General features: G+C 40.8%; 25 non-coding genes and 5 pseudogenes across 25 annotated transcripts; all 30 read right to left on the bottom strand.

The window, feature by feature from the left end:
• Nucleotides 1-4,636: 4,636 nt before the first annotated feature.
• Nucleotides 4,637-4,754, bottom strand: LOC137819796 (5S ribosomal RNA). The gene has a single exon (XR_011082409.1). It is a non-coding gene; the product is annotated as a 5S ribosomal RNA (ribosomal RNA).
• Nucleotides 4,755-4,992: 238 nt separating this feature from the next.
• On the bottom strand, nt 4,993-5,111 carry LOC137819873 (5S ribosomal RNA; annotated as a pseudogene).
• A 238-nt stretch (nt 5,112-5,349) lies between these two features.
• LOC137819812 (5S ribosomal RNA) lies at nt 5,350-5,467 on the bottom strand. Its single transcript, XR_011082425.1, has one exon. It is a non-coding gene; the product is annotated as a 5S ribosomal RNA (ribosomal RNA).
• Nucleotides 5,468-5,706: 239 nt separating this feature from the next.
• Nucleotides 5,707-5,825, bottom strand: LOC137819949 (5S ribosomal RNA). The gene has a single exon (XR_011082508.1). It is a non-coding gene; the product is annotated as a 5S ribosomal RNA (ribosomal RNA).
• Nucleotides 5,826-6,063: 238 nt separating this feature from the next.
• LOC137819936 (5S ribosomal RNA) lies at nt 6,064-6,182 on the bottom strand. The gene has a single exon (XR_011082496.1). It is a non-coding gene; the product is annotated as a 5S ribosomal RNA (ribosomal RNA).
• Nucleotides 6,183-6,422: 240 nt separating this feature from the next.
• LOC137819884 (5S ribosomal RNA) lies at nt 6,423-6,538 on the bottom strand (annotated as a pseudogene).
• Nucleotides 6,539-7,683: 1,145 nt separating this feature from the next.
• LOC137819851 (5S ribosomal RNA) lies at nt 7,684-7,803 on the bottom strand. The gene has a single exon (XR_011082462.1). It is a non-coding gene; the product is annotated as a 5S ribosomal RNA (ribosomal RNA).
• A 228-nt stretch (nt 7,804-8,031) lies between these two features.
• Nucleotides 8,032-8,150, bottom strand: LOC137819934 (5S ribosomal RNA). The gene has a single exon (XR_011082494.1). It is a non-coding gene; the product is annotated as a 5S ribosomal RNA (ribosomal RNA).
• Nucleotides 8,151-8,389: 239 nt separating this feature from the next.
• Nucleotides 8,390-8,508, bottom strand: LOC137819886 (5S ribosomal RNA). The gene has a single exon (XR_011082469.1). It is a non-coding gene; the product is annotated as a 5S ribosomal RNA (ribosomal RNA).
• A 239-nt stretch (nt 8,509-8,747) lies between these two features.
• On the bottom strand, nt 8,748-8,866 carry LOC137819967 (5S ribosomal RNA). Its single transcript, XR_011082525.1, has one exon. It is a non-coding gene; the product is annotated as a 5S ribosomal RNA (ribosomal RNA).
• A 237-nt stretch (nt 8,867-9,103) lies between these two features.
• LOC137819966 (5S ribosomal RNA) lies at nt 9,104-9,222 on the bottom strand. The gene has a single exon (XR_011082524.1). It is a non-coding gene; the product is annotated as a 5S ribosomal RNA (ribosomal RNA).
• A 239-nt stretch (nt 9,223-9,461) lies between these two features.
• LOC137819943 (5S ribosomal RNA) lies at nt 9,462-9,580 on the bottom strand. The gene has a single exon (XR_011082502.1). It is a non-coding gene; the product is annotated as a 5S ribosomal RNA (ribosomal RNA).
• A 241-nt stretch (nt 9,581-9,821) lies between these two features.
• Nucleotides 9,822-9,940, bottom strand: LOC137819829 (5S ribosomal RNA). Its single transcript, XR_011082442.1, has one exon. It is a non-coding gene; the product is annotated as a 5S ribosomal RNA (ribosomal RNA).
• Nucleotides 9,941-10,177: 237 nt separating this feature from the next.
• Nucleotides 10,178-10,296, bottom strand: LOC137819962 (5S ribosomal RNA). Its single transcript, XR_011082520.1, has one exon. It is a non-coding gene; the product is annotated as a 5S ribosomal RNA (ribosomal RNA).
• A 238-nt stretch (nt 10,297-10,534) lies between these two features.
• On the bottom strand, nt 10,535-10,653 carry LOC137819863 (5S ribosomal RNA; annotated as a pseudogene).
• A 237-nt stretch (nt 10,654-10,890) lies between these two features.
• On the bottom strand, nt 10,891-11,009 carry LOC137819840 (5S ribosomal RNA). The gene has a single exon (XR_011082452.1). It is a non-coding gene; the product is annotated as a 5S ribosomal RNA (ribosomal RNA).
• A 237-nt stretch (nt 11,010-11,246) lies between these two features.
• On the bottom strand, nt 11,247-11,365 carry LOC137819929 (5S ribosomal RNA). Its single transcript, XR_011082489.1, has one exon. It is a non-coding gene; the product is annotated as a 5S ribosomal RNA (ribosomal RNA).
• Nucleotides 11,366-11,608: 243 nt separating this feature from the next.
• Nucleotides 11,609-11,727, bottom strand: LOC137819856 (5S ribosomal RNA; annotated as a pseudogene).
• Nucleotides 11,728-20,087: 8,360 nt separating this feature from the next.
• On the bottom strand, nt 20,088-20,205 carry LOC137819850 (5S ribosomal RNA). The gene has a single exon (XR_011082461.1). It is a non-coding gene; the product is annotated as a 5S ribosomal RNA (ribosomal RNA).
• A 239-nt stretch (nt 20,206-20,444) lies between these two features.
• LOC137819950 (5S ribosomal RNA) lies at nt 20,445-20,563 on the bottom strand. Its single transcript, XR_011082509.1, has one exon. It is a non-coding gene; the product is annotated as a 5S ribosomal RNA (ribosomal RNA).
• Nucleotides 20,564-20,802: 239 nt separating this feature from the next.
• Nucleotides 20,803-20,921, bottom strand: LOC137819857 (5S ribosomal RNA; annotated as a pseudogene).
• Nucleotides 20,922-21,162: 241 nt separating this feature from the next.
• LOC137819834 (5S ribosomal RNA) lies at nt 21,163-21,281 on the bottom strand. The gene has a single exon (XR_011082446.1). It is a non-coding gene; the product is annotated as a 5S ribosomal RNA (ribosomal RNA).
• Nucleotides 21,282-21,520: 239 nt separating this feature from the next.
• LOC137819811 (5S ribosomal RNA) lies at nt 21,521-21,639 on the bottom strand. Its single transcript, XR_011082424.1, has one exon. It is a non-coding gene; the product is annotated as a 5S ribosomal RNA (ribosomal RNA).
• Nucleotides 21,640-21,878: 239 nt separating this feature from the next.
• Nucleotides 21,879-21,997, bottom strand: LOC137819847 (5S ribosomal RNA). Its single transcript, XR_011082458.1, has one exon. It is a non-coding gene; the product is annotated as a 5S ribosomal RNA (ribosomal RNA).
• A 240-nt stretch (nt 21,998-22,237) lies between these two features.
• On the bottom strand, nt 22,238-22,356 carry LOC137819785 (5S ribosomal RNA). The gene has a single exon (XR_011082399.1). It is a non-coding gene; the product is annotated as a 5S ribosomal RNA (ribosomal RNA).
• Nucleotides 22,357-22,583: 227 nt separating this feature from the next.
• LOC137819826 (5S ribosomal RNA) lies at nt 22,584-22,702 on the bottom strand. Its single transcript, XR_011082439.1, has one exon. It is a non-coding gene; the product is annotated as a 5S ribosomal RNA (ribosomal RNA).
• Nucleotides 22,703-22,942: 240 nt separating this feature from the next.
• Nucleotides 22,943-23,061, bottom strand: LOC137819963 (5S ribosomal RNA). The gene has a single exon (XR_011082521.1). It is a non-coding gene; the product is annotated as a 5S ribosomal RNA (ribosomal RNA).
• A 239-nt stretch (nt 23,062-23,300) lies between these two features.
• Nucleotides 23,301-23,419, bottom strand: LOC137819778 (5S ribosomal RNA). The gene has a single exon (XR_011082392.1). It is a non-coding gene; the product is annotated as a 5S ribosomal RNA (ribosomal RNA).
• A 178-nt stretch (nt 23,420-23,597) lies between these two features.
• Nucleotides 23,598-23,716, bottom strand: LOC137819800 (5S ribosomal RNA). Its single transcript, XR_011082414.1, has one exon. It is a non-coding gene; the product is annotated as a 5S ribosomal RNA (ribosomal RNA).
• Nucleotides 23,717-23,954: 238 nt separating this feature from the next.
• LOC137819790 (5S ribosomal RNA) lies at nt 23,955-24,073 on the bottom strand. Its single transcript, XR_011082403.1, has one exon. It is a non-coding gene; the product is annotated as a 5S ribosomal RNA (ribosomal RNA).
• Nucleotides 24,074-25,817: the final 1,744 nt, after the last annotated feature.

Raw genomic sequence — 25,817 nt, 5'->3', positions numbered from 1 at the left:
AGAAAGAAGCAAGTCCATGAAAACTTCGGACCTCATTCAAGGTTTTCGGTGTAGGCCAATTTTGAATGGCCATCACCTTAGGATTGTAGCCGCTTTTAAGATCAATCTTTGAAAATATTTTTGAACCATGTAATTCATCCAACAAATCATCTAGTCTAGGTATGGGATGCCTATACTTAATTGTAATGTTATTGATGGCCCTACAATCCGAACACATTCGCCATGTGCCATCCTTTTTAGGTACTAAGATGATAGGCATAGCACAAGGACTCATGCTATCTTGAACCCACCCTTTCTCAATCAAAGCCTCAACTTGTTGGCGAATTTCCTTGGTTTCACTTGGATTGGTCCTATATGCTGGACGGTTTGGTAAAGAAGAACCCGGTATCAAATCAATTTGGTGCTCAATCCCTCTCAAAGGTGGAAGTCCTTTTGGAGGATCTTGAAACACATCTTGAAACTCTACCAAATTTTCCAAGCAATGAGGACTATCAACAAGTGATTCTACTTTAAGAGTTCAAGGGATGGCTAAGAAAAGAGGATGATGATCCACTATTTCCCTTTCAATTTCATACCTAGACACAAGGAGTGTAGGCTTAGAACTCTTATCTTTTTTATCTTTTTCACTCTCCCTCTTTTTCTTCATTATGACTTGGTCCTCATGGACTTCTTTAGGAGAGAGGGATTTTAAAGTAACCTTGTGACCATGGAATTCAAAAGAAAGTTTGTTGGTAAAGCCATCATGTAAAACATTTCTATCAAATTGCCAAGGCCTTCCCAAAAGAACATGAGTGGATTCCATGGGCACAACATCACATAATACCTCATCTTTGTATTTTCCAATAGAGAAATGGATGAGGACTTGTTTATTCACAACAATTTCTCCTACTTCACTAAGCCATTGCAATTTGTAGGGCTTTGTATGAGAGATAGTAGGCAATCCAAGCTTATCTACTACTCTTGTACTAGCCACATTAGCAAAACTACCCCCATCCACTATCAAAGAGCAAATGTTGTTTTGAATAAGACATCTTGTATGGAAAATATTTTCCCTTTGACTTTCATCAAAAGGTTGTGAAACTTGGCCAAGAAGTCTTCTCACAACTAACAAATCCCCTTCAAGTGGACATTCACTCTCTTCCCCACTAGATGCACTAGAATGCCATGAATGTTTAGGAGAATCCGAATCATGCTCACTCACTACAATGCCTTCATGCATGTACATACTTCGTTTAGAAGGGCAATTAGCAGCTATGTGACCATAACCCATACATTTAAAACATTTGGTATTAGACATTCTAGTGGGTGATTTAGGCCTAGAAGTAGATGGCTTAGGTTCCTTGGGTTTGAAAGAAGAATCTTTGGGAGGAAATTGAGAAAAAGACTTTTTGTTCCTTCAAGACTTGTTGTAGTAACCATCATTGGAAATATTTTTGAAAGAATTTTTCTTAATAAGTTGGGCTTCCACCTTCATTGCAAGATGAACTAAAGAACCTAATGATGAATACTCTTGTAACTCAACAATATCTTGGATATCCTTCCTTAGACCACTCACAAACCTAGCAATCATAGCTTCCTCACTTTCTTCTAATTCAATTTTAAGCACGAGCGTCTCTAGCTCCTTATAATATTCATCCACATTTAGCGTGCCTTGTTGAAACCGTTGGAGTCTCAACATGAGGTCTTTCCTAAAATGTGGGGGCACAAATCTAGCGCGCATGTGATCCTTTAAAGAGTTCCAAGAGTCCACGGGAGGACCCTTGTGATAGATAATGTCTTTTACAACACCATGCCACCATTTCATGGCATAATCACTAAACTCTAAGGTGACTAGCTTAAGCTTATGCTCATCTTGGATCTCATGGATCTCAAATATTTGTTCACACTTAGCCTCCCAATCTAAATATACATTAGGATCACTAGAGCCATTAAAACAAGGAAGCTTGACCGAAAGTAGCCTAGCCTTTGCATCTTGGTAGAAGCCATTGCCATAGTGATGTCTCTCCCCTTAGTTATGATGTCTATGTCCATGAAATTGTGGTGGAGTTCTCCTTCTCCTATGGTCTTCTTCACGGTCAAAATGATTTGAAGAGCCTCTTGAAGATGGTCTATGAGAATGATGCCCATCATGGATAGAAGGAGATGGCCTAGCTTGTTGCACCTCCATCTTTTGCAATTTCTCTTCCAAACACCTAATGGTGCGTTGTGCTTCATGCAAATCTCCAAGAACCGAAGCTTTTGGAAGGAGAATGTTGCTTGTAAGATGCATCACTTGAAAATCCATCCATTTGCAAATAAAAACAGCAAACACACAAAAACAACAAACAAGTCAAGAAACAAAATTAGCAAAAACAGTGAATTTGGCAATGAAATTGCCGAAGTGAATTTGGCCAAAAAAATAGGTCACTCTCAAAGAAATAATGTCCCTGCACCAATCTGATCTTCAGGTCTTGGAATCCTCAAATGAAATATGTCAAAGCAAGGCACACCAATCTCAAAGCCAACCACAACAAAACCAAAGAAGCAATAAAGACAAACAAGAAAAAGTATAAGCAATGAAAGGCTAGAACAAAAGGAATACTAGATGTTTGACAAACTCAAAGATTAATGAACAAAAGACAAGCAAGAAAAATAAGGAACTCAATGAGAAAGTAGGCACACAAAAGAATACTTAAACAAAAGCACTAGAGTAGATGAAGAAAACAAAAAATAGCTACTGGAAAATATTTTTTATGCAAACAATGCTTGATGTTCACTGATTTAACTAGAAAGATATAAAGAGAACTTATGAAATTTTAACCACATAAACTTCAAGACCTTAGCTCAAAAATGGCACTGGAATCACGCATAAACAGTAGGCCAATTAATTGAGATAAATTTTTCAAAATCGCTGCCAGATTACCGTATTTTTTTCGGCAGAATTGTACACTTTTTGTATTTTATTTATCATTTTTTGTGTACTTTGAATTTTTTAGTACTTATTTTTTCTAATCTTTTCTAACACTTTGAAGAACACAAATACAGAATTTCAGAATTTTCCAGTGAGTAAATAAATTGCAATAAGGAAAAACAGTAAGCACATTTTCAGAAAAAACAGAGGAATCCTAATAGAATGAAAAACAGAATTATGAACTAGCAAAGACATAATGGAAAATGATGTATAGGAACTTGTATAGGTTTATAATACAAGCATGAACTCAATCTAAAACAGAAAATGCACAAAGGATCAAGTATCAAACTCAGAAAATTATATGACACTAAAGCAAGAAACAACAAATTCAATAAAAGTACTACAAGAAGTGATGACAATCTTGGAAACACATGACTATGACAAAACTTGTATGGATTCAAAAAGGAAAATACACCAACACATGAAAGGCACAATTAAGAAAACAGAAATAAAACTCAAAATAAGCCTAAAAAAATAAAGGTAAACAACAAGAATTATAGAGCTCTTGAATTAAAGTGCAACACAACTCAAAAATTAAACAAGAACACACCTAAACTCTAGATACCACATGATATGATTCCACTAGCCCACTTTGAATGATTCTTGACATTCTTAGGAATCATCTTGAGTTGGATATGAGATAGGCACTTTATCATAGAATCGGATCAAGGTTCTATGAACAAGAACTCACCTATGAACAAGAACTCACCAAAACTAGTTCCAAAACCCAAACTCATATGGAAGTTCCACATATTGTCAAATTGAACCGATTGAATTGGAAGAAAAGGCAAAGGCACCGATTAAACAACTCAAAAACTAAAATGCACCGAACAAAAGACTTGAATTGAAGAAGAAAAGATGAAGAACAACAAAGAAACAAAAGCACTGAAGCAAAACTAAAAAGGAGGTGAAAATGCTGAACAGAATTTTAAGAGAAGCAAGCTAAGACATGAACAAATAAAGAGAAGGAAGGAAGGAGAAGAGAAGGCTCATGAAGATGGAGGAATGGTTGGATGATCACGCCACTAGGAGGATGGAGACTCCAAGATAAGTGTGCAACCCGCCACTTGAGGTAACCATTGAACCATTAAGATAAGACTAGTGAGGAATGCACAAAGCTCTCCAATGCTCTCTCAAAAATTGAGTATAGTTTCTCTAATCAAAATTCAAATCTGAAATGTACAAGGGCAGCACCTTAATTTATAGCCTAGAGGTGCTGAAATGCAAGGCAAATTAAATTTAAAATTCCCCCCAAAAGCTAATGAAAGTGGCGCCAACTATGGTCATGAAGAAGGTGTGACCTTCTCTCTCACTTTGGCACCTCCCTAGTTACTCCTACACCTATCTACTAACGCACCCCCCCTAATACTCCTAACTAAGGACCTAAAGACGCTTTAACAAAAGCGGTTTCTAATGTTTCCCTCTTAAGCAACTTCACACAAAGATATTACAAAAAGAGAAAATAATCGTCCATTAGCTCCTAAAGCTTTCAACATGCTTTTTGTAAGACTTTGAGGTGGGCTTTGACGATCGCTACACAACACTATTTCACGATCGTTTTTGTAGGTACTTTAAGATTTTTATTTAGAGGTTAGCAAAAAAAAGCACAAAAAAGATGAACTCATGGTTTGACTGTCTAGGCCAGGAAGAAGAAGAAAAACAGAACACAAAAAAGAAATACAAAAAGAAGTGCAACACGAGAACTTCCAGGAGGTCACCCATCCTAGTACTACTCTGGCTCAAGCAAGCTTAGCTGCGGAGTTCTGATGGGATCCGGTGCATTAGTGCTGGTATGATCGCACCTGTCCAACGTAGTGCGATCAATACCTATATGGGTTTGCAGGTGGGCTTCAGTTTCAAAATGGTTGGACCTCGAACGCGATAACTCGCTACACAACACTATTTCACGATCGTTTTTGTAGGTACTTTAAGATTTTTATTTAGAGGTCAGCAAAAATAAACACAATAAAGGTGAACTCATGGTTTCAATGTCTAGGCCAAGAAGAAGAAGAAAAACAGAACACAAAAAATAAATACAAAAAGAAGTGCAACACGAGAACTTCCGAGGAGGTCACCCATCCTAGTACTACTCTCTCTAAAGAACGCTTCACTGCGGCGTTCTGATAGGATCCGGTGCTTAAGTGCTGGTATGATCGCACCTGTCAAGCATAGCACGATCAATACCCATTTGGGTTTGCAGGTGGGCTTCAGTTTCAAAGTGGTTGGCCTCGAACGCGATAACTCGCTACACAACACTATTTCACCATCGTTTTTGTAGGTACTATAAGATTTTTATTTAGAGGTCAGCAAATAAAAAGCACAAAAAAGGTGAACACATGGTTTGACTGTCCAGGCCAGGAAGAAGAAGAAAAACAGAACACAAAAAAGAAATACAAAAAGAAGTGCAACACGAGAACTTCTAGGAGGTCACCCATCCTAGTACTACTCTCGCTCAAGCAAGCTTAGCTGCGGAGTTCTGATGGGATCCCGTGCATTAGTGCTGGTATGATCGCACCCGTCAAGCGTAGCGCGATCAATACCTATATGGTTTTGCAGGTGGGATTCAGTTTCAAAATGGTTGGACGTCAAATGCGATAACTTGCTACACAACACTATTTCACGATCGTTTTGTTAGGTACTTTAAAATTTTTATTTAGAGGTCAGCAAAAAAAAAGCAAAAAAAAGGTGAACTCATGGTTTGACTGTCTAGGCCAGGAAGAAGAAGAAAAACAGAACACAAAAAAGAAATACAAAAAGAAGTGCAACACGAGAATTTCCCAGCAGGTCACCCATTCTAGTACTACTCTTGCTCAAACACGCTTGACTGCGGAGTTCTGATGGGATCCGGTGCATTAGTGCTGATATGATCGCACCTGTCCAGCGTAGCGCAATCAATACCTATATGGGTTTGCAGGTAGCCTTCAGTTTGAAAATGGTTGGACCTCGAATGCGATAACTCGCTACACAACACTATTTCACGATCGTTTTTTTGGTATTTTAAGATTTTTATTTAGAGGTCAGCAAAAAAAAAGCACAAATAAGGTGAACTCATGGTTTGACTGTCTAGGCCAGGAAGAAGAATAAAAACAGAACACAAAAAAGAAATACAAAAAGAAGTGCAACACGAGGACTTCCCAGGAGGTCACCCATCCTAGTAATACTCTCGCCCAAGCACCCTTAACTACGGAGTTCTGATGGGATCCCGTGCATTAGTGCTGGTATGATCACACCCGTCAAGCGTAGCGCGATCAATACCTATATGGGTTTGCAGGTGAGCTTCAGTTTCAAAATAGTTGGACGTCGAATGCGATAACTTGCTACACAACACTATTTCACGATCGTTTTTGCAGGTACTTTAAGATTTTTATTTAGAGGTCAGCAAAAAAAAAAACACAAAAAAGGTGAACTCATGGTTTGACTGTCCGGGCCAGTAAGAAGAAGAAAAACAGAACACAAAAAAGAAATACAAAAAGAAGTGCAACACGAGGACTTCCCAGGAGGTCACCCATCCTAGTACTACTCTCGCCCAAGAACGCTTATCTGCGGAGTTCTGATGGGATCTGTTGCATTAGCGCTATCAATACCTATATGGGTTTGCAGGTTGTCTTCAATTTCAAAATGGTTGGACCTCGAACGCGATAACTCGTTACACAACACTATATCACGATCGTTTTGTGATCCTGCCTGCTGACCAGAACGCAAGAGCCTTGCCTTGTCAAATCTGGATCGACTTTGCGCCGTGCTAGCTTCCGTCCTTCGCCTTGATTCACCTCAAGAACCTGCAAAAGACAGAACGGCGCCGCTGCGACCGATCGTGCTCCGACGCCCAAGTCAGCGACTGAACCACCAAAATACTAAGAGAAAACTAAGAACTTCAGGAACCGTGCAATGTTCTCTCCCAGCGTACTCAAGTTCTCGCAAACGTAAAAGAAGTATTCTAAGACGCGCGTACCTCAGAAGTTCGATAGGATCCCTTATATACCTATGCACTTTCTCTCTCCTAAGAGTTACACATCTGGACACGTGGCTCGCATCCAGTTGTACACGTGTCACCATCTAGAGCATCCTTGACTTGAGCGTCACCTCTTACTTTTCAGGCTTTTTGACTAAGTTACTTATGCAGGAAGCAACTCAGCATATAACTGCCTTGGAGCGCGATCTCTTCTGCGTGGCGAGTACGAGTGTCTTCATACACACCTTCCCTGTGGTCTCGCCGGCCGCCATTATATTCTACTTTACTTACTTCACTGTGCATGCTCAGGTAAGCTGTTCCCCGACCTCAACCTTTGGCCAGCTAGGGAATGACGATCTGACGACTTCATCCTTTGCTTTGAAAGCCTGGAACAAGCTTTCCTGATCCTTCGGCGATGTCCTCCTCTCGGCGATCTCTGATCATTTGGTCGCCTGGGTTCGCATCCGGCGACTACGACACAAACCTGGTGACCGCCGATTTAGATATGCTATCGGAGCACGCCAACTTAATCGACTGCCGATCACACGAGCCTCCCGACGTCCTTCCCTTCTACCAGCCAGGTGTCCCGTTCAACACGCCTATACTATTGCTTGCGGCCACGTCATCAATTCCGACTACATGGGCAATACATTTTGTTAGGTACTTTAAAATTTTTATTTAGAGGTCAGCAAAAAAAAAGCACAAAAAAGGTGAACTCATGGTTTGACTGTCTAGGCCAGGAAGAAGAAGAAAAACAGAACACAAAAAATAAATACAAAAAGAAATGCAACACGAGAATTTCCCAACAGGTCACCCATCCTAGTACTACTCTTACCCAAGCACGCTTAACTGCGGAGTTCTGATGGGATCCGGTGCATTAGAGCTGGTATGATCAGCGTAGCGCGATCAATACCTATATGGGTTTGCAGGTAGACTTCAGTTTGAAAATGGTTGGACCTCGAACGCGATAACTCGCTACACAACACTATTTCACGATCGTTTTTTTAGGTACTTTAAGATTTTTATTTAGAGGTCAGCAAAAAAAGAGAACAAATAAGGTGAACTCATGGTTTGACTGTCTAGGCCCGGAAGAAGAATAAAAACAGAACACAAAAAAGAAATACAGAAAGAAGTGCAACACGAGGACTTCCCAGGAGGTCACCCATCCTAGTACTACTCTCGCCCAAGCACCCTTAACTGCGGAGTTCTGATGGGATCCCTTGCATTAGTGCTGGTATGATCACACCCGTCAAGCGTAGCGCGATCAATACCTATATGGGTTTGCAGGTGGGCTTCAGTTTCAAAATGGTTGGACGTCGAATGCGATAACATGCTACACAACACTATTTCACGATCGTTTTTTTAGGTACTTTAAGATTTTTATTTAGAGGTCAGCAAAAAAAAAGCACAAAAAAGGTGAACTCATGGTTTGATTGTCCGGGCCAGGAAGAAGAAGAAAAACAGAACACAAAAAAGAAATACAAAAAGAAGTGCAACACGAGGACTTCCCAGGAGGGCACCCATCCTAGTACAACTCTCGCCCAAGCACGCTTCACTGCGGAGTTCTGATGGGATCCGGTGCATTAGTGCTGGTATGATCGCACCCGTCAAGCGTAACGTGATCAATACCAATATGGGTTTGCAGGTGGGCTTCAGTTTCAAAATGGTTGGACCTCGAACGCGATAACTCGCTACACAACACTATTTCACGATCGTTTTGTTAGGTACTTTAAAAGTTTTATTTAGAGGTCAGCAAAAAAAAAGCACAAAAACGATGAACTCATGGTTTGACTGTCCGGGCCAGGAAGAAGAAGAAAAACAGAACACAAAAAAGAAACACAAAAAGAAGTGCAACACGAGGACTTCCCAGGAGGTCACCCATCCTAGTACTACTCTCGCCGAAGCACGCTTGACTGCGAAGTTCTGATGGGATCCGATGCATTAGTGCTGGTATGATCACACCTGTCAAGCGTAGCACGATCAATACCTATAGGGGTTTGCAGGTGGGCTTCAGTTTCAAAATGGTTGGACCTCGAATGCGATAACTCGCTACACAACACTTTCACGATCGTTTTTGTAGGTACTTTAAGATTTTTATTTATGGGTCAGCAAATAAAAAGCACAATAAAGGTGAACTCACGGTTTGACTGTCTAGGCTAGGAAGAAGAAGAAAAACAGAACACCTAAAAGAAAAACTAGAAGAAATCCAACACGAGAACTTCCCAGGAGGTCACCCATCCTAGTACTACTCTCGCCCAAGCACGCTTATCTGCGGAGTTCTGATGGGATCCGTTGCATTAGTGCTGGTATAATCGCACCTGCCAAATGTAGCGCGATCAATACCTACATGGGTTTGCAGGTGGGCTTCAGTTTCAAAATGTTTGGACATCAAACGCGATAACTCGCTACACAACACTATTTCACTATCGTTTTTGTAGGTACTTTAAGATTTTTATTTAGAGGTCAGCAAAAAAAAAGCACAAAAAAGGTGAATTCATGGTTTGACTGTCTAGGCCAGGAAGAAGAAGAAAAACATAACACAAAAAACAAATACAAAAAGAAGTGCAACACGAGGACTTCCCCGGAGGTCACCCAACCTAGTACTACTCTCACCCAAGCGCGCTTCACTGCGGAGTTCTGATGGGATCCGGTGCATTAGTGCTGGTATGATCGCACCTGTCAAGTGTAGCGAGATCAATAGCTATATGGGTTTGCATGTGGGCTTCAATTTCAAAATGGTTGGACCTCGAACGCGATAACTCGCTACACAACACTATTTCACGATCGTTTTTGTAGGTACTTTAAGTTTTTTATTTTGAGGTCAGCAAAAAAAAAAGCACAAAAAAGGTGAACTCATGGTTTGACTGTCTAGGCCATGAAGAAGAAGAAAAACAGAACAAAGAAAAGAAAAAACAAAAAGAAGTGCAACACGAGGACTTCCTAGCAGGTCACTCATCCTAGAACTACTCTCGCCCAAGCACTCTTAACTGCGGAGTTCTGATGGAATCCGATGCATTACTGCTGGTATGATCGCACCTGTCAAGCGTAGCACGATCAATACCTATAGGGGTTTGCAGGTGGGCTTCAGTTTCAAAATGGTTGGACCTTGAATACGATAACTCGCTACACAACAATTTCACGATCGTTTTTGTAGGTACTTTAAGATTTTTATTTATGGGTCAGCAAATAAAAAGCACAATAAGGGTGAACTCATGGTTTGAGTGTCTAGGCCAAGAATAAGAAGAAAAACAGAACACAAAAAAGAAATACAAAAAGAAGTGCAACACGAGGACTTCCTAGGAGGTCACCCATCCTAGTACTACTCTCGCCAAAGCACGCTTGACTGCGGAGTTCTGATGGGATCCGGTGCATTAGTGTTGGTATGATCACACCTGTCAAGCGTAGCGCGATCAATACCTATATGGGTTTGCAGGTGGGCTTCAGTTTCAAAATGGTTGGACCTCGAACGCGATAACTCGCTACACAACACTATTTCACGATCGTTTTTGTAGGTACTTTAAGTTTTTTATTTTGAGGTCAGCAAAAAAAAAGCACAAAAAGGTGAACTCATGGTTTGACTGTCTAGGCCATGAAAAAGAAGAAAAACAGAACAAAGAAAAGAAAAACAAAAAGAAGTGCAACACGAGGACTTCCTAGCGGGTCACTCATCCTAGTACTACTCTCGCCCAAGCCATCTTAACTGCGGAGTTCTGATGGGACCCGATTCATTAGTGCTGGTATGATCGCACCTGTCAAGCGTAGCACGATCAATACCTATATGGGTTTGCAGGTGGGCTTTAGTTTCAAAATGGTTGGACCTTGAATACGATAACTCGCTACACAACACTTTCACGTTCGTTTTTGTAGGTACTTTAAGATTTTTTTTTATGGGTCAGCAAATAAAAAGCACAATAAAGGTGAACTCATGGTTTGAGTGTCTACGCCAAGAATAAGAAGAAAAACAGAATACAAAAAAGAAATACAAAAAGAAGTGCAACACGAGGACTTCCTAGGAGGTCACCCATCCTAGTACTACTCTCGCCCAAGCACTCTTAACTGCGGAGTTCTGATGGGATCCGATGCATTAGTGCTGGTATGATCGCACCTGTCAAGCGTAGCACGATCAATACCTATATGGGTTTGCAGGTGGGCTTCAGTTTCAAAATGGTTGGACCTTGAATACGATAACTCGCTACACAACACTTTCACGATCGTTCTTGTAGGTACTTTAATATTTTAAATTATGGGTCAGCAAATAAAAAGCACAATAAAGGTGAACTCATGGTTTGAGTGTCTAGGCCAAGAATAAGAAGAAAAACAGAACACAAAAAAGAAATACAAAAAGAAGTGCAACACGAGGACTTCCCAGGAGGTCACCCATCCTAGTACTACTCTCGCCCAAGCACGCTTGATTGCGGAGTTCTGATGGGATCCGGTGCATTAGTGTTGGTATGATCGCACCTGTCAAGCGTAGCGCGATCAATACCTATATGGGTTTGCAGGTGGGCTTCAGTTTCAAAATGGTTGGACCTCGAACGCGATAACTCGCTACACAAGACTATTTCACGATCGTTTTTGTAGGTACTTTAAGATTTTTATTTAGATGTCAGCAAAAAAAAAAAAAACACAAAAAAGATGAACTCATGGTTTTACTCTCTAGGCCAGGAAGAAGAAGAAAAACAGAACACAAAAAAGAAATACAAAAAGAAGTGCAACACGAGGACTTCCCAGGAGGTCACCCATCCTAGTACTACTCTCGCCTAAGCACGCTTGACTGCGGAGTTCTAATGGGATCCGGTCCATTAGTGCTGGTATTGATGGAGATCAAGCTCAAGTGGACATGGAGGCCAATCACCAAGATCAAGAAGAGGTAGAGGCTCAAATGGAGGACGCCCATGGAGGTCAAAGCCCACCTCAAAGGCTTACAAGAAGCATATTCAAAGCTTTAGGAGCTAGGGGACGTTTATTTTCTCTTTTAGTAATTTCTTTGGTTGTAGGTGCTTAGAGATAAACATTAGAAACCTCTATTGTTAAAGCATCTTTTAGTCTTTAGTTAGGAGTCTTAGGAGGGGGGGTGCGTTAGTAGATAGGTGTAGGAGTAAATAAGGAGGTGCCAAAGTGAGAGAAGAGGTCACACCTTCCTCATGCTTGGTTTAGGCGCCGGTTCTAGACCTTTTAGGAGGGAATTTTGGAATTCTTTTAGTTTGATTTTTAGCACCTCTAGGCTATAAATATAGGTGTTGCCCTTGTACATTTCATATTTGAATTTTAATTAGAGAAACTATACTCAATTTTTGAGAGAGCATTGGAGAGCTTTGTGCCTTCTTCACTAGTCTTATCTTGATGGTTCCATGGTTACCTCAAGTGGCGGCTTGCACACTTATCTTGGAGTCTCCATCCTCCTAGTGGCGTGATCATCCAACCATACATCCATCTTCATCAGCTTTCTCTTCTCCTTCCTTCCTTCTCTTTTGATATTCATATCTTAAGCTTGTGTTCTTTTGTTTTGGTTCGGCACTTTCATTTTCCAGCAGCTGTTCTTCTTCTATTTTGAATTTTGGTTCGGTGCTTTTACATTTCCAGCACTTCTTTTCAGTATTCTTGCCTTTTAGTTCATTTTAATCGGTTCATTTCAGTTCCATGTCAATTCTATTCGGTGCAATTGCTTTTCCTTTCATTTTAATCGGTTCAATTTGACAATAATTGGAACTTCCATATGAGTTTGTGTTTTGGCACTAGTTTTGGTGAGTTCTTGTTCATAGAACCTTGATCCAATTCTATGATAAAGTGTCTATCTCATAACCAACTCAAGATGATTCCTAAGAATGTCAAGAATCATTAAAATTGTGCTAGTGGAATCACATCATGTGGTATCATGAGTTTAGGTGTGTTCTTGTTTAATTTTTTAGTTGTGTAGCACTTTAATTTCAAGAGCTCTTTAATTTCTTGCAATTTAATGTTCTGTTTTAGGCTTATTTGAGTTTACTTGCTGTTTTAATTCTTTTGCCTATCATATGTTTGAGTATTTTCCTTTTTAAATCCATACAAGTTTTGTCTTAGTCTTGTTTTTCCATAATTGTCATCACTTCTTGTAGTACTTTTATTGATTTTGTTGTTTCTTGCTTTAGTGTCATATAATTTTCTGAATTTGATATTGATCCTTTGTGCATTTTCTGTTTTAGTTTGAGTTCATGCTTGTATTCTAGACCTATACAAGTTCCTATACATCATTTTCCATTATGTCTTTGCTAGTTCATAATTCTGTTTTTCATTCCTATTAGGATTCCTCTGTTTCTGAAAACGTGCTTACTATTTTTCCTTATTTCAATTGATTTAATCACTGGAAAATTCTGAAATTCTGGATTTTTGATATTCCAAGTGTTAGAAAATAGTAGAAAAAATAATTATTCAAAAATTCAAAGTACACAAAAAATGATAAATAAAATACAAAAAGTGTACAATTCTGCCGAAAAAATACGGTAATCTGGCAGCGATTTTGAAAAATTTATCTCAATTAATTGGCTTACTGTTTTTAAGTGATTCCAGTGCCATTATTGATTTAACATCTTGAAGTTTGTGTGGTTAAAATTTCATAATCCAGTTCGCTCTATATCATTCCAGTTAAATCGGTGAACATCAAGCACAGTTTGCATAAAAAAATATTTTCCAGTAGCTAAATTTTTGTTTTCTTCATCTACTCTAGTGCTTTTCTTTAAGTATTCTTTTGTGTGCCTACTTTCTCATTGATTTCTTTAATTTTCTTGCTTGTCTTTTGTTCATTAATCTTTGAGTTTGTCAAACATCTAGTATTCCTTTTGTTCTAGCCTTTCTTTGTTTATACTTTTTCTTGTTTGTCTTTACTGTTTCATTAGTTTTGTAGTGGTTGGCTTTGAGATTGGTGTGCTTGCTTTGACATCTTTCATTTGAGGATTCCAAGACCTCAAGATCAGATTGGTGCAAGGACATTATTTCTTTGAGAGTGACCCTTTTTCTGCCCAAATTCACTTCGGCACTTTCATTGCCAAGCTCACTGTTTTTGCTAATTTTGTTTCTTGACTTGTTTACTGTTTTTGTGTGTTTTCTGTTTTTAATTACACATGGCTGGATTTTCAAGTGATGCATCCTACAAGCAACATTCTTCTTCCAAAGCTTCAATCCTTGGTGAATTACATGAAGCACAACGAACCATTAGACCCTTGGAAGAGAAAATGCAAAAGATGGAGGTGCAACAAGCTAGACCATCTCCTTCTATCCATGATGAGCATCATTCACATAGACCTTCAACAAGAGCCTCTTCAAATGATTTTGGCCGTGAAGAAGAGCATAGGAGAAGGAGAAATCCACCACAATTTCATGGACAAAGACATCATCACCAAGGGGAAAGACAACACTACGGCAATGGCTTCTACCAAGACGCAAAGTCTAGGCTTCCTTCGGTCAAGCTTCCTTGTTTTAATGGCTCTAGTGATCCTAATGTATATTTAGATTGGGAGGCTAAGTGTGAACAAATTTTTGAGATCCATGAGATCCAAGATGAGCATAAGCTTAAGCTAGCCACCTTAGAGTTTAGTGATTATGCCATGAAATGGTGGCATGGTGTTGTAAAGGACATTATCTATCACAAGGGTCCTCCCATGGACTCTTGGAACTCTTTAAAGGATCACATGCGCGCTAGATTTGTGCCCCCACATTTTAGGAAAGACCTCATGTTGAGACTCCAACGGTTTCAACAAGGCACGCTAAATGTGGATGAATATTATAAGGAGCTAGAGACGCTTGTGCTTAAAATTGAATTAGAAGAAAGTGAGGAACCTATGATTGCTAGGTTTGTGAGTGGTCTTAGGAAGGATATTCAAGACATTGTTGAGTTACAAGAGTATTCATCATTGGGTTCTTTAGTTCATCTTGCAATGAAGGTGGAAGTGCAACTTGCTAAGAAAAATTATTTCAAAAATGCTCCCAATGATGGTTACTACAACAAGTCTTGGAGGAACAAAAAGTCTTTTTCTAAATTTCCTTCCAAAGATTCTTCTTTCAAACCCAAGGAAACTAAGCCATCTACCTCTAGGCCTAAATCACCCACTAGAACGTCTAATACTAAATGTTTTAAATGTATGGGTTATGGTCATATAGCTGCTAATTGCCCTTCCAAACGAAGTATGTACATGCATGAAGGCATTGTAGTGAGTGAGCATGATTCGGATTCTCCTAAGCATTCATTGCATTCTAGTGCATCTAGTGAGGAAGAGAGTGAATGTCCACTTGAAGGGGATTTGTTAGTTGTGAGAAGACTTCTTGGACAAGTTTCACAACCTTTTGATGAAAGTCAAACGGAAAATATTTTCCATACAAGATGTCTTATTCAAAAAAACATTTGCTCTTTGACAGTGGATGGGGGTAGTTGTGCAAATGTGGCTAGTACAAGAGTAGTAGATAAGCTTGGATTGCCTACTATATCTCATACAAAGCCCTACAAATTACAATGTCTTAGTGAAGTAGGAGAAATAGTTGTAAATAAACAAGTCCTCATCCATTTCTCCATTGGAAAATACAAAGATGAGGTATTATGTGATGTTGTGCCCATGGAAGCCACTCATGTTCTTTTGGGAAGGCTTTGGCAATTTGATAGAAAAGTTTTACATGATGGCTTTACCAAAAAACTTTCTTTTGAATTCCATGGTCACAAGGTTACTTTAAAATCTCTCTCTCCAAGAGAAGTCCATGAGGACCAAGTTATCATGAAAAAAAAGAGGGAGAGTGAAAAAGATAAAAAAGATAAGAGTTCTAAGCCTACACTCCTTGTGTCTAGGCGTGAAATTGAAAGGGAAATAGTGGCTCATCATCCTCTTTTTTTAGCCATCCCTAGAACTCTTAAAGTAGAATCACTTGTTCATAGTCCTCATTGCTTGGAAAATTTGGTAGAAGAGTTTCAAGATGTGTTTCAAGATCCTCTGATGGCAAATTCATGGAGCTCTTCTTGGATGTTGTGAAAAATGGTGCGGAAGCTATGGATTGAGATGTGCAAGATCCTCCTAGGAGCTATGGTGACCTTGAAGGTGCATGAAGAGTGTGGAAATGGGGAGGTTCAGCCAGCCCCTTTGAAGGTGGTGAAAGGTTTGAAGATTAAAAGCCTATTCCTAAGAGAGTTTAGGCAAGGAGTGAGAATGGCACAATTTTGGCAGCATTTCACTATTCAATTAATCTTGCAAATACATGAGCCAAGCCCTCTTATTTATAGTGTTTAGGGGGCTGGAAATTAAAAAGAAAGTGGAGGGAAATTCAAATGAGAAGCATTTGAATTTGGAGCCAATTCCTAGTCACAAGGGAAGTGTGACTTGGTTTCTATATTTGGCACCTCCTAAATCTATACCTACACCTTCTTTTGTGTCACATGGAAGGTGTGACTTAGCTTTATACATTTGCACCTCTTATATTTATATCTACACCTCCCTTTATGTTCTACTAAAAATACTCAAAAGTAATTACAAAAGAAAGACATCCAATGATGCTTAGTTTGCCCATATCTACTATTTGTTGGGCTTGAGTTGAAGCTTGAACTTGTATTTGGGCTTGGGCTTGGGCTTTTTCTATCATCGGCTTGGGCCTTTTCCATCATCCCCTCCCTCTTGAAAAGGATTTGTCCTCAAATCCAATGCTTCTTCTTCATCATCATTATGTGGATGTATGTGGCTGGATGGTTTCCATCATCCTCCAAATGGACTTCCACCTTTGAGAGGGATTGAGCACCAAATTGATTTGATACCGGGTTCTTCTTTACCAAACCGTCCAGCATATAGGACCAATCCAAGTGAAACCAAGGAAATTCGCCAACAAGTTGAGGCTTTGATTGAGAAAGGGTGGGTTCAAGATAGCATGAGTCCTTGTGCTATGCCTATCATCTTAGTGCCAAAAAAGGATGGCACATGGCGAATGTGTTCGGATTGTAGGGCCATCAATAACATAACAATTAAGTATAGGCATCACATACCTAGACTAGATGATTTGTTGGGTACATGGTTCAAAATCTTTTCAAAGATTGATCTTAAAAGCGGCTACAATCAAATCCGTATCAAACCGGGTGATGAATGGAAGACGGCTTTTAAGACCAACTTTGGTTTATATGAGTGGTTAGTCATGCCCTTTGGTCTAACTAATGCACCAAGTACCTTCATGCGCCTCATGCATCATGTTCTTAGACCATTCATTGGTAAGTTTGTTGTTGTTTACTTTGATGACATTCTCATTTATAGCTTATCTTTGGATGACCATAGGTTGCATGTTAGGCAAGTTTTAGAAACCCTTAGGAAGGAACATTTGTATGCTAATCTTGCTAAATGTATGTTTGCTCTTGATCATATAGAATTCCTAGGGTTTGTTGTGAGTTGCAAAGGGGTCCATGTGGACAAAACAAAGGTGATGGCCATTCAAAATTGGCCTACACCGAAATCTTTGAATGAGGTCCGAAGTTTTCATGGACTTGGTTCTTTCTATAGAAGATTTGTCCCAAACTTTGGTACCATGCCGCACCACTCAATGACATAGTGAAAAAGGATGTGGTCTTTCAATGGGGAGAAGCACAACAAAAAGCTTTTGAAACTTTGAAAGAAAAATTGACTAATGCTCCCATCTTGGCCCTTCCTAATTTCACTAAGACATTTGAGATTGAGTGTGATGCTTCAAGCATAGGTATTGGGGCTGTTCTCCTTCACGAGGGCCACCCCATAGCCTATTTTAGTGAGAAATTGAAGGGAAGTCATCTCAATTATTCCACCTATGATAAAGAATTATATGCACTTGTTAGGGCTTTGTTTACTTGGCAACACTATCTTTTTCCCAAAGAGTTTATGATACATAGTGATCATGAATCTCTTAAATATTTGAAAAGCCAAAACAAGCTTAACAAGAGGCATGCTAAGTGGGTGGAATTCATTGAGCAATTTCCTTATGTGATCAAACACAAGCAAGGCAAAGTAAACATTGTGGCGGATGCTCTTTCTAGAAGATACACTTTGCTAAATCTTTTAAGCTCTCAATATCTTGGTTTTGATCACATTAAGGAACTTTATCATGATGACCTTGATTTTTCTCTCATCTATCAAGAGTGTCTTAAGGGAGGATGATGCATGCCACATTGCGAACCTCTTCTTCCAAGAACTGGTTCGCTTGCATGGGATCCCTAGATCTATTGTGTCCGATAAAGATCCCAAGTTCTTGAGTCACTTTTGGAAGACCTTGTGGGGCAAGCTTGGGACTAAGCTTTTATTTTCTACCACTTGCCACCCACAAACTGATGGTCAAACCGAGGTGGTAAATAGAACTTTGGGACAACTATTGAGATGTTTTATTTCGGGGAATCCTAGAGTGTGGGAGAATTTACTACCCCATGTTGAGTTTGCATATAATCGTGTAGTAAATTCTACCACCTCCCATTCTCCTTTTGAGGTTGTCTATGGGTTTAACCCCTTAACACCTCTTGATCTTCTTCCTATTCCCCTTCTTGGAGATGTCTTGTGCAAAGATGGGGATGAAAAAGCTTCTTTTGTGAAAACTTTGCATAAAGACATCAAGAAGAGAATTGAGAAGAAGGTTGGCAAGTAAGCTGAATTTGCCAATAAAAGGAGAAAATCATTGTTGTTTGATGAGGGAGATTGGGTTTGGCTTCACTTGAGAAAGGATCGTTTTCCTACTCAAAGGAAGTCCAAACTAATGCCTCGAGGGGATGGACCTTTCCAAATCCTCAAGAGCATTAATGACAATGCTTATGAGTTAGATATGCCTGATACATTCTTAGGTAGTCATACTTTTAATGTCAGTGATCTAACTCCTTTTTCTGCAGGTCTCCAGAATTCGTGGTCGAATTCTCTCCAAATCGGGGAGTATGATGGAGATCAAGCTCAAGTGGACATGGAGGCCAATCACCAAGATCAAGAAGAGGTAGAGGCTCAAATGGAGGACGCCTATGGAGGTCAAAGCCCACCACAAAGGCTTACAAGAAGCATGTTCAAAGCTTTAGGAGCTAGGGGACATTTATTTACTCTTTTTGTAATTTCTCTGGTTGAAGGTGCTTAGAGGGAAACATTAGAAACCTCTATTGTTAAAGCATCTTTTAGTCTTTAGTTAAGAGTCTTAGGAGGGAGGGGGGGTGCGTTAGTAGATAGGTGTAGGAGTAAATAAGGAGGTGGCAAAGTGAGAGAAGAGGTCACACCTTCCTCATGCTTGGTTTAGGCGCCGGTTCTAGAGCTTTTAGAAGGGAATTTTGGAATTCTTTTAGTTTGATTTTCAGCACCTCTAGGCTATAAATATAGGTGTTGCCCTTGTACATTTCAAATTTGAATTTTAATTAGAGAAACTATACTCAATTTTTGAGAGAGCATTGGAGAGCTTTGTGCCTTCTTCACTAGTCTTATCTTGATGGTTCCATGGTTACCTCAAGTGGCGGCTTGCACACTTATCTTGGAGTCTCCATCCTCCTAGTGGCGTGATCATCCAACCATACATCCATCTTCATGAGCTTTCTCTTCTCCTTCCTTCCTTCTCTTTTGATATTCATGTCTTAAGTTTGTGTTCTTGTGTTTTGGTTCGGCACTTTCATTTTCCAGCAGCTGCTCTTCTTCTATTTTGAATTTTGGTTCGGTGCTTTTACATTTCCAGCACTTCTTTTCAGTATTGTTGCCTTTTAGTTCATTTTAATCGGTTCATTTCAGTTCCATGTCAATTCTATTCGGTGCAATTGATTTTCCTTTCATTTTAATCGGTTCAATTTGACAATAATTGGAACTTCCATATGAGTTTGTGTTTTGGCACTAGTTTTGGTGAGTTCTTGTTCATACTTGATCCAATTCTATGATAAAGTGTATATCTCATAACCAACTTAAGATGATTCCTAAGAATGTCAAGAATCATTCTAATTGTGCTAGTGGAATCACATCAGGTATGATCGCATCTGTCAAGCGTAGCGCGATCAATACCTATATGGGTTTGCAGGTGGGCTTCAGTTTCAAAATGGTTGGACCTCGAACGCGATAACTCGCTACACAACACTATTTCACGATCGTTTTTGTACGTACTTTAAGATTTTTATTTAGAGGTCAGCAAAAAAAAAAGCACAAAAAAGGCGAACACATGGTTTGACTGTCTAGGCCGGGAAGAAGAAGAAAAACATAACACAAAAAAGAAATACAAAAAGAAGTGCAACATGAGGACTTCCTAGGAGGTCACCCATCCTAGTACTACTCTCGCCCCAGCACGCTTGACTGCGGAGTTCTGATGGGATTGGTGCATTAGTGCTGGTATGATCGCACCTGTCAAGCGTACCGCGATCAATACCTATATGGGTTTGCAGGTGGGCTTCAGTTTCAAAATAGTTGGACCTCGAACACGATAACTCGCTACACAACACTATTTCACGATCGTTTTTGTAGGTACTTTAAGATTTTTATTTAGAGGTCAGCAGAAAAAATGCACAAAAATGGCGAACTCATGGTTTGACTGTCTAGGCCAGGAAGAAGAAGAAAAACGGAACACAAAAAACAAATACAAAAAGAAGTGCAACACGAGGACTTCACAGGAGGTCACCCATCCTAGTACTATTATCGCCCTAGCACGCTTATCTGCGGAGTTCTGATGGGATCCAGTGCATTAGTGCTGGTATGATCGCACCTGTCAAGCGTAGCGCGATCAATACCTATATGGGTTTGCAGGTGGGCTTCAGTTTCAAAATGGTTGGACCTCGAACGCGATAATTAGCTACACAACACTAATTCCTGATAGTTTTTGTAGCTACTTTAAGATTTTGATTAAAAGGTCAGCAAAAAAAAAGCACAAAAAAGGTGAACTCAGGGTTTGACTGTCTAGGCCAGGATGAAGAAGAAAAACAAAACACAAAAAAGAAATACAAAACGATGTGCAACACTAGGACTTCCCAGGAGGTCAGCCATCCTAGAACTACTCTCGCCCGACCACGCTTCATTGCGGAGTTCTGATGGGATCCGGTGCATTAGTGCTGGTATGATCGCACCTGTCAAGCGTAGTGCGATCAATACTTATATGTGTTTGCAGGTGGGCTTCAGTTTCAAAATGGTTGGACCTCGAACGCGATAACTCGCTAGACAACACTATTTCACGATCGTTTTTGTAGGTACTTTAAGATTTTTATTTAGAGGTCAGCAAAAAAAAAAAGCACAAAAAATGTGAACTCATGGTTTGACTGTCTAGGCCAGGAAGAAGAAGAAAAACAAAACACAAAAAAGAAATACGAAAAGAAGTGCAACACGACGATTTCCCAGTAGGTCACTCATCCTAGTACTACTCTCGCCCAAACACGCTTAACTGCGCAGTTCTGATGGGATCCGGTGCATTAGTGCTAGTATGATCGCACCTGTCAAGCGTAGTGCGATTAATACCTATATGGGTTTGCAGGTGCGCTTCAGTTTCAAAATGGTTGCACCTCGAACGCGATAACTCGCTACACAAAACTATTGCACGATCGTTTTTGTAGGTACATGAAGATTTTTATTTATAGGTCAGAAAAAAAAAGCACAAAAAAGGTGAATTCATGGTTTGACTTTTCTAGGCCAGGAAGAAGAAGAAAAACAGAACACAAAATAGAAATACAAAAAGAAGTTCAAGACGAGGACTTCCCAGTAGGTCACCCATCCTAGTACTACTCTCACCCAAATACGCTTAGCTGCGGAGTTCTGATGGGATCCGGTGCATTAGTGCTGGTATGATCGCACCTTTCAAGCGTAGCGCGATCATAACCTATATGGGTTTGCAGTTGGGCTTCAGTTTCAAAATGGTTGGACCTCGAACGCGATAACTCGCTACACAACACTATTTCACGATCGTTTTTATAGGTACTTCAACATTTTTATTTAAAGGTGAGCAAAAAAAAAGCACAAAAAAGGTGAACTCATGGTTTGATTGTCTAGGCCAGGAAGAAGAAGAAAAACAGAACACAAAAAAGAAATACAAAAAGAAGTGCAACACGACGATTTCCCAGTAGGTCACCCATCCTAGTACTACTCTCGCCCAAACACGCTTAGCTGCGGAGTTTTGATGGGATCCGGTGCATTAGTGCTGTTATAATCGCAACTGTCAAGCGTAGCGCGATCAATTCCTATATGGGTTTGCAGGTGGGCTTATGTTTCAAAATGGTTGGACCTCGAACGCGATAACTCGCTACACAACACTATTTCAAGATCGTTTTTGTAGGTACTTGAAGATTTTTATTTAGAGGTCAGCAAAAAAAAAAGCACAAAAAAGGTGAACTCATGGTTTGACTGTCTAGGCCAGGAAGAAGAAGAAAAACAGAACAGAAAAAAGAAATACAAAACGAAGTGCAACACGAAGACTTCCCAGGAGCTCACCCATCCTAGCACTACTCTCGCCCGAGCACGCTTCACTGCGGAGTTCTGATGGGATCCGGTGCATTAGTGCTGGTATGATCGCTCCTGTCAAGCGTAGCGCGATCAAGACCTATATGGGTTTGCAGGTGGGTTTCAATTTCAAAATGGTTGGACCTCGAACGCAATTACTCGCTACACAACTCTATTTCACGATCGTTTTTATAGGTACTTGAAGATTTTTATTTAGAGGTCACCAAAAAAAAAGGCACAGAAAGGTGAACTCATGGTTTGACTGTCTAGGCCAGGAAGAAGAAGAAAAAAAGAAATACAAAAAGAAGTACAACACGAGGACTTCTGAGGAGGTCACCCAACCTAGTACTGCTCTCACCCAAGCACGCTTGACTGCGGAGTTCTGATGGGATCTGGTGCATTAGTGCTGGTATGATGGCACCTGTCAAGCGTAGCGCGATCAATACCTATATGGATTTGCAGGTAGGCTTCAGTTTCAAAATGGTTGGACCTCGAACGGGATAACTCGCTATACAACACTATTTCACGATCGTTTTTGTAGGTACTTTAAGATTTTTATTTAGAGGTCAGCAAAAAAAAAAGCACAAAAAAGTTGAACTCATGGTTTGACTCTCTAGGCCATGAAGAAGAAGAAAAACAGAACACAAAAAAGAAATACAAAAAGAAGTGCAACACGAGGACTTCCGAGGAGGTCACCCATCCTTGTACTACTCTCGCCCGAGCACGCTTGACTGCGGATTTCTGATGGGATCCGGTGCATTGGTGCTGGTATGATCGCACCTGTCAAGCGTAGTGCGATCAATACCTATATGGGTTTGCAGGTGGGCTTCAGTTTCAAAATGGTTGGATCTCGAACGCGATAACTCGCTACACAACACTATTTCACGATCGTTTTTGTAGGTACTTTAGGATTTTTATTTAGAGGTCAGCAAAAAAAAAAGCCCAAAAAAGGTGAACTCATGGTTTGACTGTCTAGGCCTGGAAGAAAAGAAAAACAGAACGCAAAAAAGAAATACAAAAAGAACTGCAACACGAGGACTTCCATGGAGGTCACCTATCCTAGTACTACTCACGCCCAGGCACGCTTAACTTCGGAGTTTTGATGGGATCCGGTGCATTAGTGCTGGTATGATCGCACCTGTCAAGCGTGGCGCGATCATTACCTATAAGGGTTTGCAAGTGGGCTTCAGTTTCAAAATGGTTGGACCTCGAACGCGATAACTCGCTACACAACACTATTTCACTATCGTTTTTATAGGTACTTGAAGATTTTTATTTAGAGGTCAGCAAAAAAAAAGCACAAAAAGAAATACAAAAAGAAGTACAACACGAGGACTTCCCAGGAGGTGACCCACCCTAGTTCTACTCTAGCCCAAGCACGCTTGACTGCGGAGTTCTGATGGGATCCGGTGCATGAGTGCTGGTATGATCGCACCTGTCAAGCGTAGCGCGATCAATACCTAAATGGGTTTGCACGTGGGCTTCAGTTTCAAAATGTTTGGACCTCGAACGCGATAACTCGCTACACAACACTATTTCACGATCGTTTTTGTAGGTACTTTAAGATTTTTATTTAGAGGTCAGCCAAAAAAAGCATAAAAAAGGTGAACTCATGGTTTGACTGTCTAGGCCAGGAAGAAGAAGAAAAACAAAACAGAAAAAAAAAATACAAAAAGAAGTGCAACACGACGATTTCCCAGTAGGTCACCCATCCTAGTACTACTCTCACCCAAACACGCTTCACTGCGGAGTTCTGAAGGGATCCGGTGCATTAGTGTTGGTATGATCCCACCTGTCATGTGTAGCGCGATCATTACCTATATGGGTTTGCAGGTGGACTTCAATTTCAAAATGGTTGGACCTCGAACGCGATAACTCGATACACAACACTATTTCACGATCGTTTTTGATATAGCCTGTTGACCAAAACGCTGGAGCGCCGCGCTTGCCTCCGTCCTTCACTGCGATCCACCTCAAGAACCTGCAAAAGACGAAACGGCGCCGCTGCGGCCGATCGCACTCCAACGCCCAAGTCAGTGACTGAACCACCAATTACTAAGAGTAACACTCAAGAACTCTAAGGAACCGTGAACCAGTTCTCTCTCTCAATATACTAAAGAACTCGCAAGCGTAAAGAAGACAATCTGAACGTGCGTACCTCAGAAGTTCGTTGGGAAACTCTTATATACCTGAACACTTTCTCTCTCCTGGCAGTTACACACCTGGACACGTGGCTTGCATCCAGCCGTACACGTGCCTTCATCTGGAGCATCCTTGACTTGGGCGTTACCTCTGACTCTCCTTTGGCTAAGTTACTTATGCATGATACTACTCAGTGCATAGTTGTCTTGGAGCGCGATCTCTACTGGATTGGCGAGTCAAGGTGCCTTCGTACACACCTTCCCTGTGGTCTCGCCGGCCGCCTTCATGCTCTGCACCACCTGTTTCACCGTGTATGCTCAAGCAAGCTATCCCCCGACCTCATCCTCTGGCCAGCTGGGAAATGTCTATCTGCCTTCATCTTCGGCGATGTCCTTATTTCAGCGATCTCTAATCACTTGGTCGCCTGGATTCATATCTGGCGACTTCAACTTTAACCCGGTGACCGCCGGTTCTGGTGTGCTGGAGATCGGAGCACGCCAACTTAATAACTGGCGACTACACGAGCCCCCCCCGACTTCCTTCCCTTCTGCCAGCCAGGTGTCCCATCAACACGCCTATACAATAGCTTGATGCCACGTCATCACTTCCGACTACCAGGGCGGTACACAAGCCCCCCAGTCTTAAGCGAAGACTTGTCTAGCGAAAAGACTAAAGGAGTCACGTCAATGCCGATCTACGTGGCGCTGGCGCAGAATTCCAAGCGGTTGTACTTTCTCCTTTCCTGACGCTCAACCAAACACTCCTCCAATCGCTCGACACGTGGCTTCATCAACGGTTACCTTTAATTGTCGTTTGCGCTTCCCAAACCCATTCGAAAAACCCTTAAACCCATTTCACTCCACTGTTCCATCACTTTCTTTGTTTCCTCAAGCGCTCCAAGTTTCTTTTGCAAAAGCTCACGACGCTCTTCAACCCCCTGAATCCTCTACTTCCTTCATTGTTCTTCCGATCACAAAAAGGTACTCCCTTTACTTCTTCTGCTGATTTTTCCTGCATTTTAACCGATTCGCATCATCCATTAACTGTCTGGTGCATACGCTGTGGGCTGTTTTTTCTATTTCTCCTTTCTCGTAACTTAGGGCTTCGTCTTCGTTACAACGAACCTTCGTTCGTTCGTTTTTCACCCTTCTTTCACGATCGAGTCAGCCTCTGCGAACCCTGATCACCTTTTCTTTTCCTTTTCCTTTGCAGCTTCCACGATGGCTCGCTCAAAGATCACCCCAAATCCTCCTCCCTCGTCACGAAACCCTTCATCTCAAGCACACAACCCCCTACGAGCACCTGGTGCTTCTTCTTCCCTGGCTGAGAGGCCTGCAACCTCCCGTCCTGACCTGGCTCAGGCTACGCCACCGGTTGCCAGAGGTGCCTCCGTTCC

Source organism: Phaseolus vulgaris, chromosome 10, assembly GCF_000499845.2.
Source record: "Phaseolus vulgaris cultivar G19833 chromosome 10, P. vulgaris v2.0, whole genome shotgun sequence".
NCBI classification, from domain to species: domain Eukaryota; kingdom Viridiplantae; phylum Streptophyta; class Magnoliopsida; order Fabales; family Fabaceae; genus Phaseolus; species Phaseolus vulgaris.
Note: the sequence above shows the minus strand (reverse complement) of the source record. Positions and strands in the feature narration are given on the sequence as shown.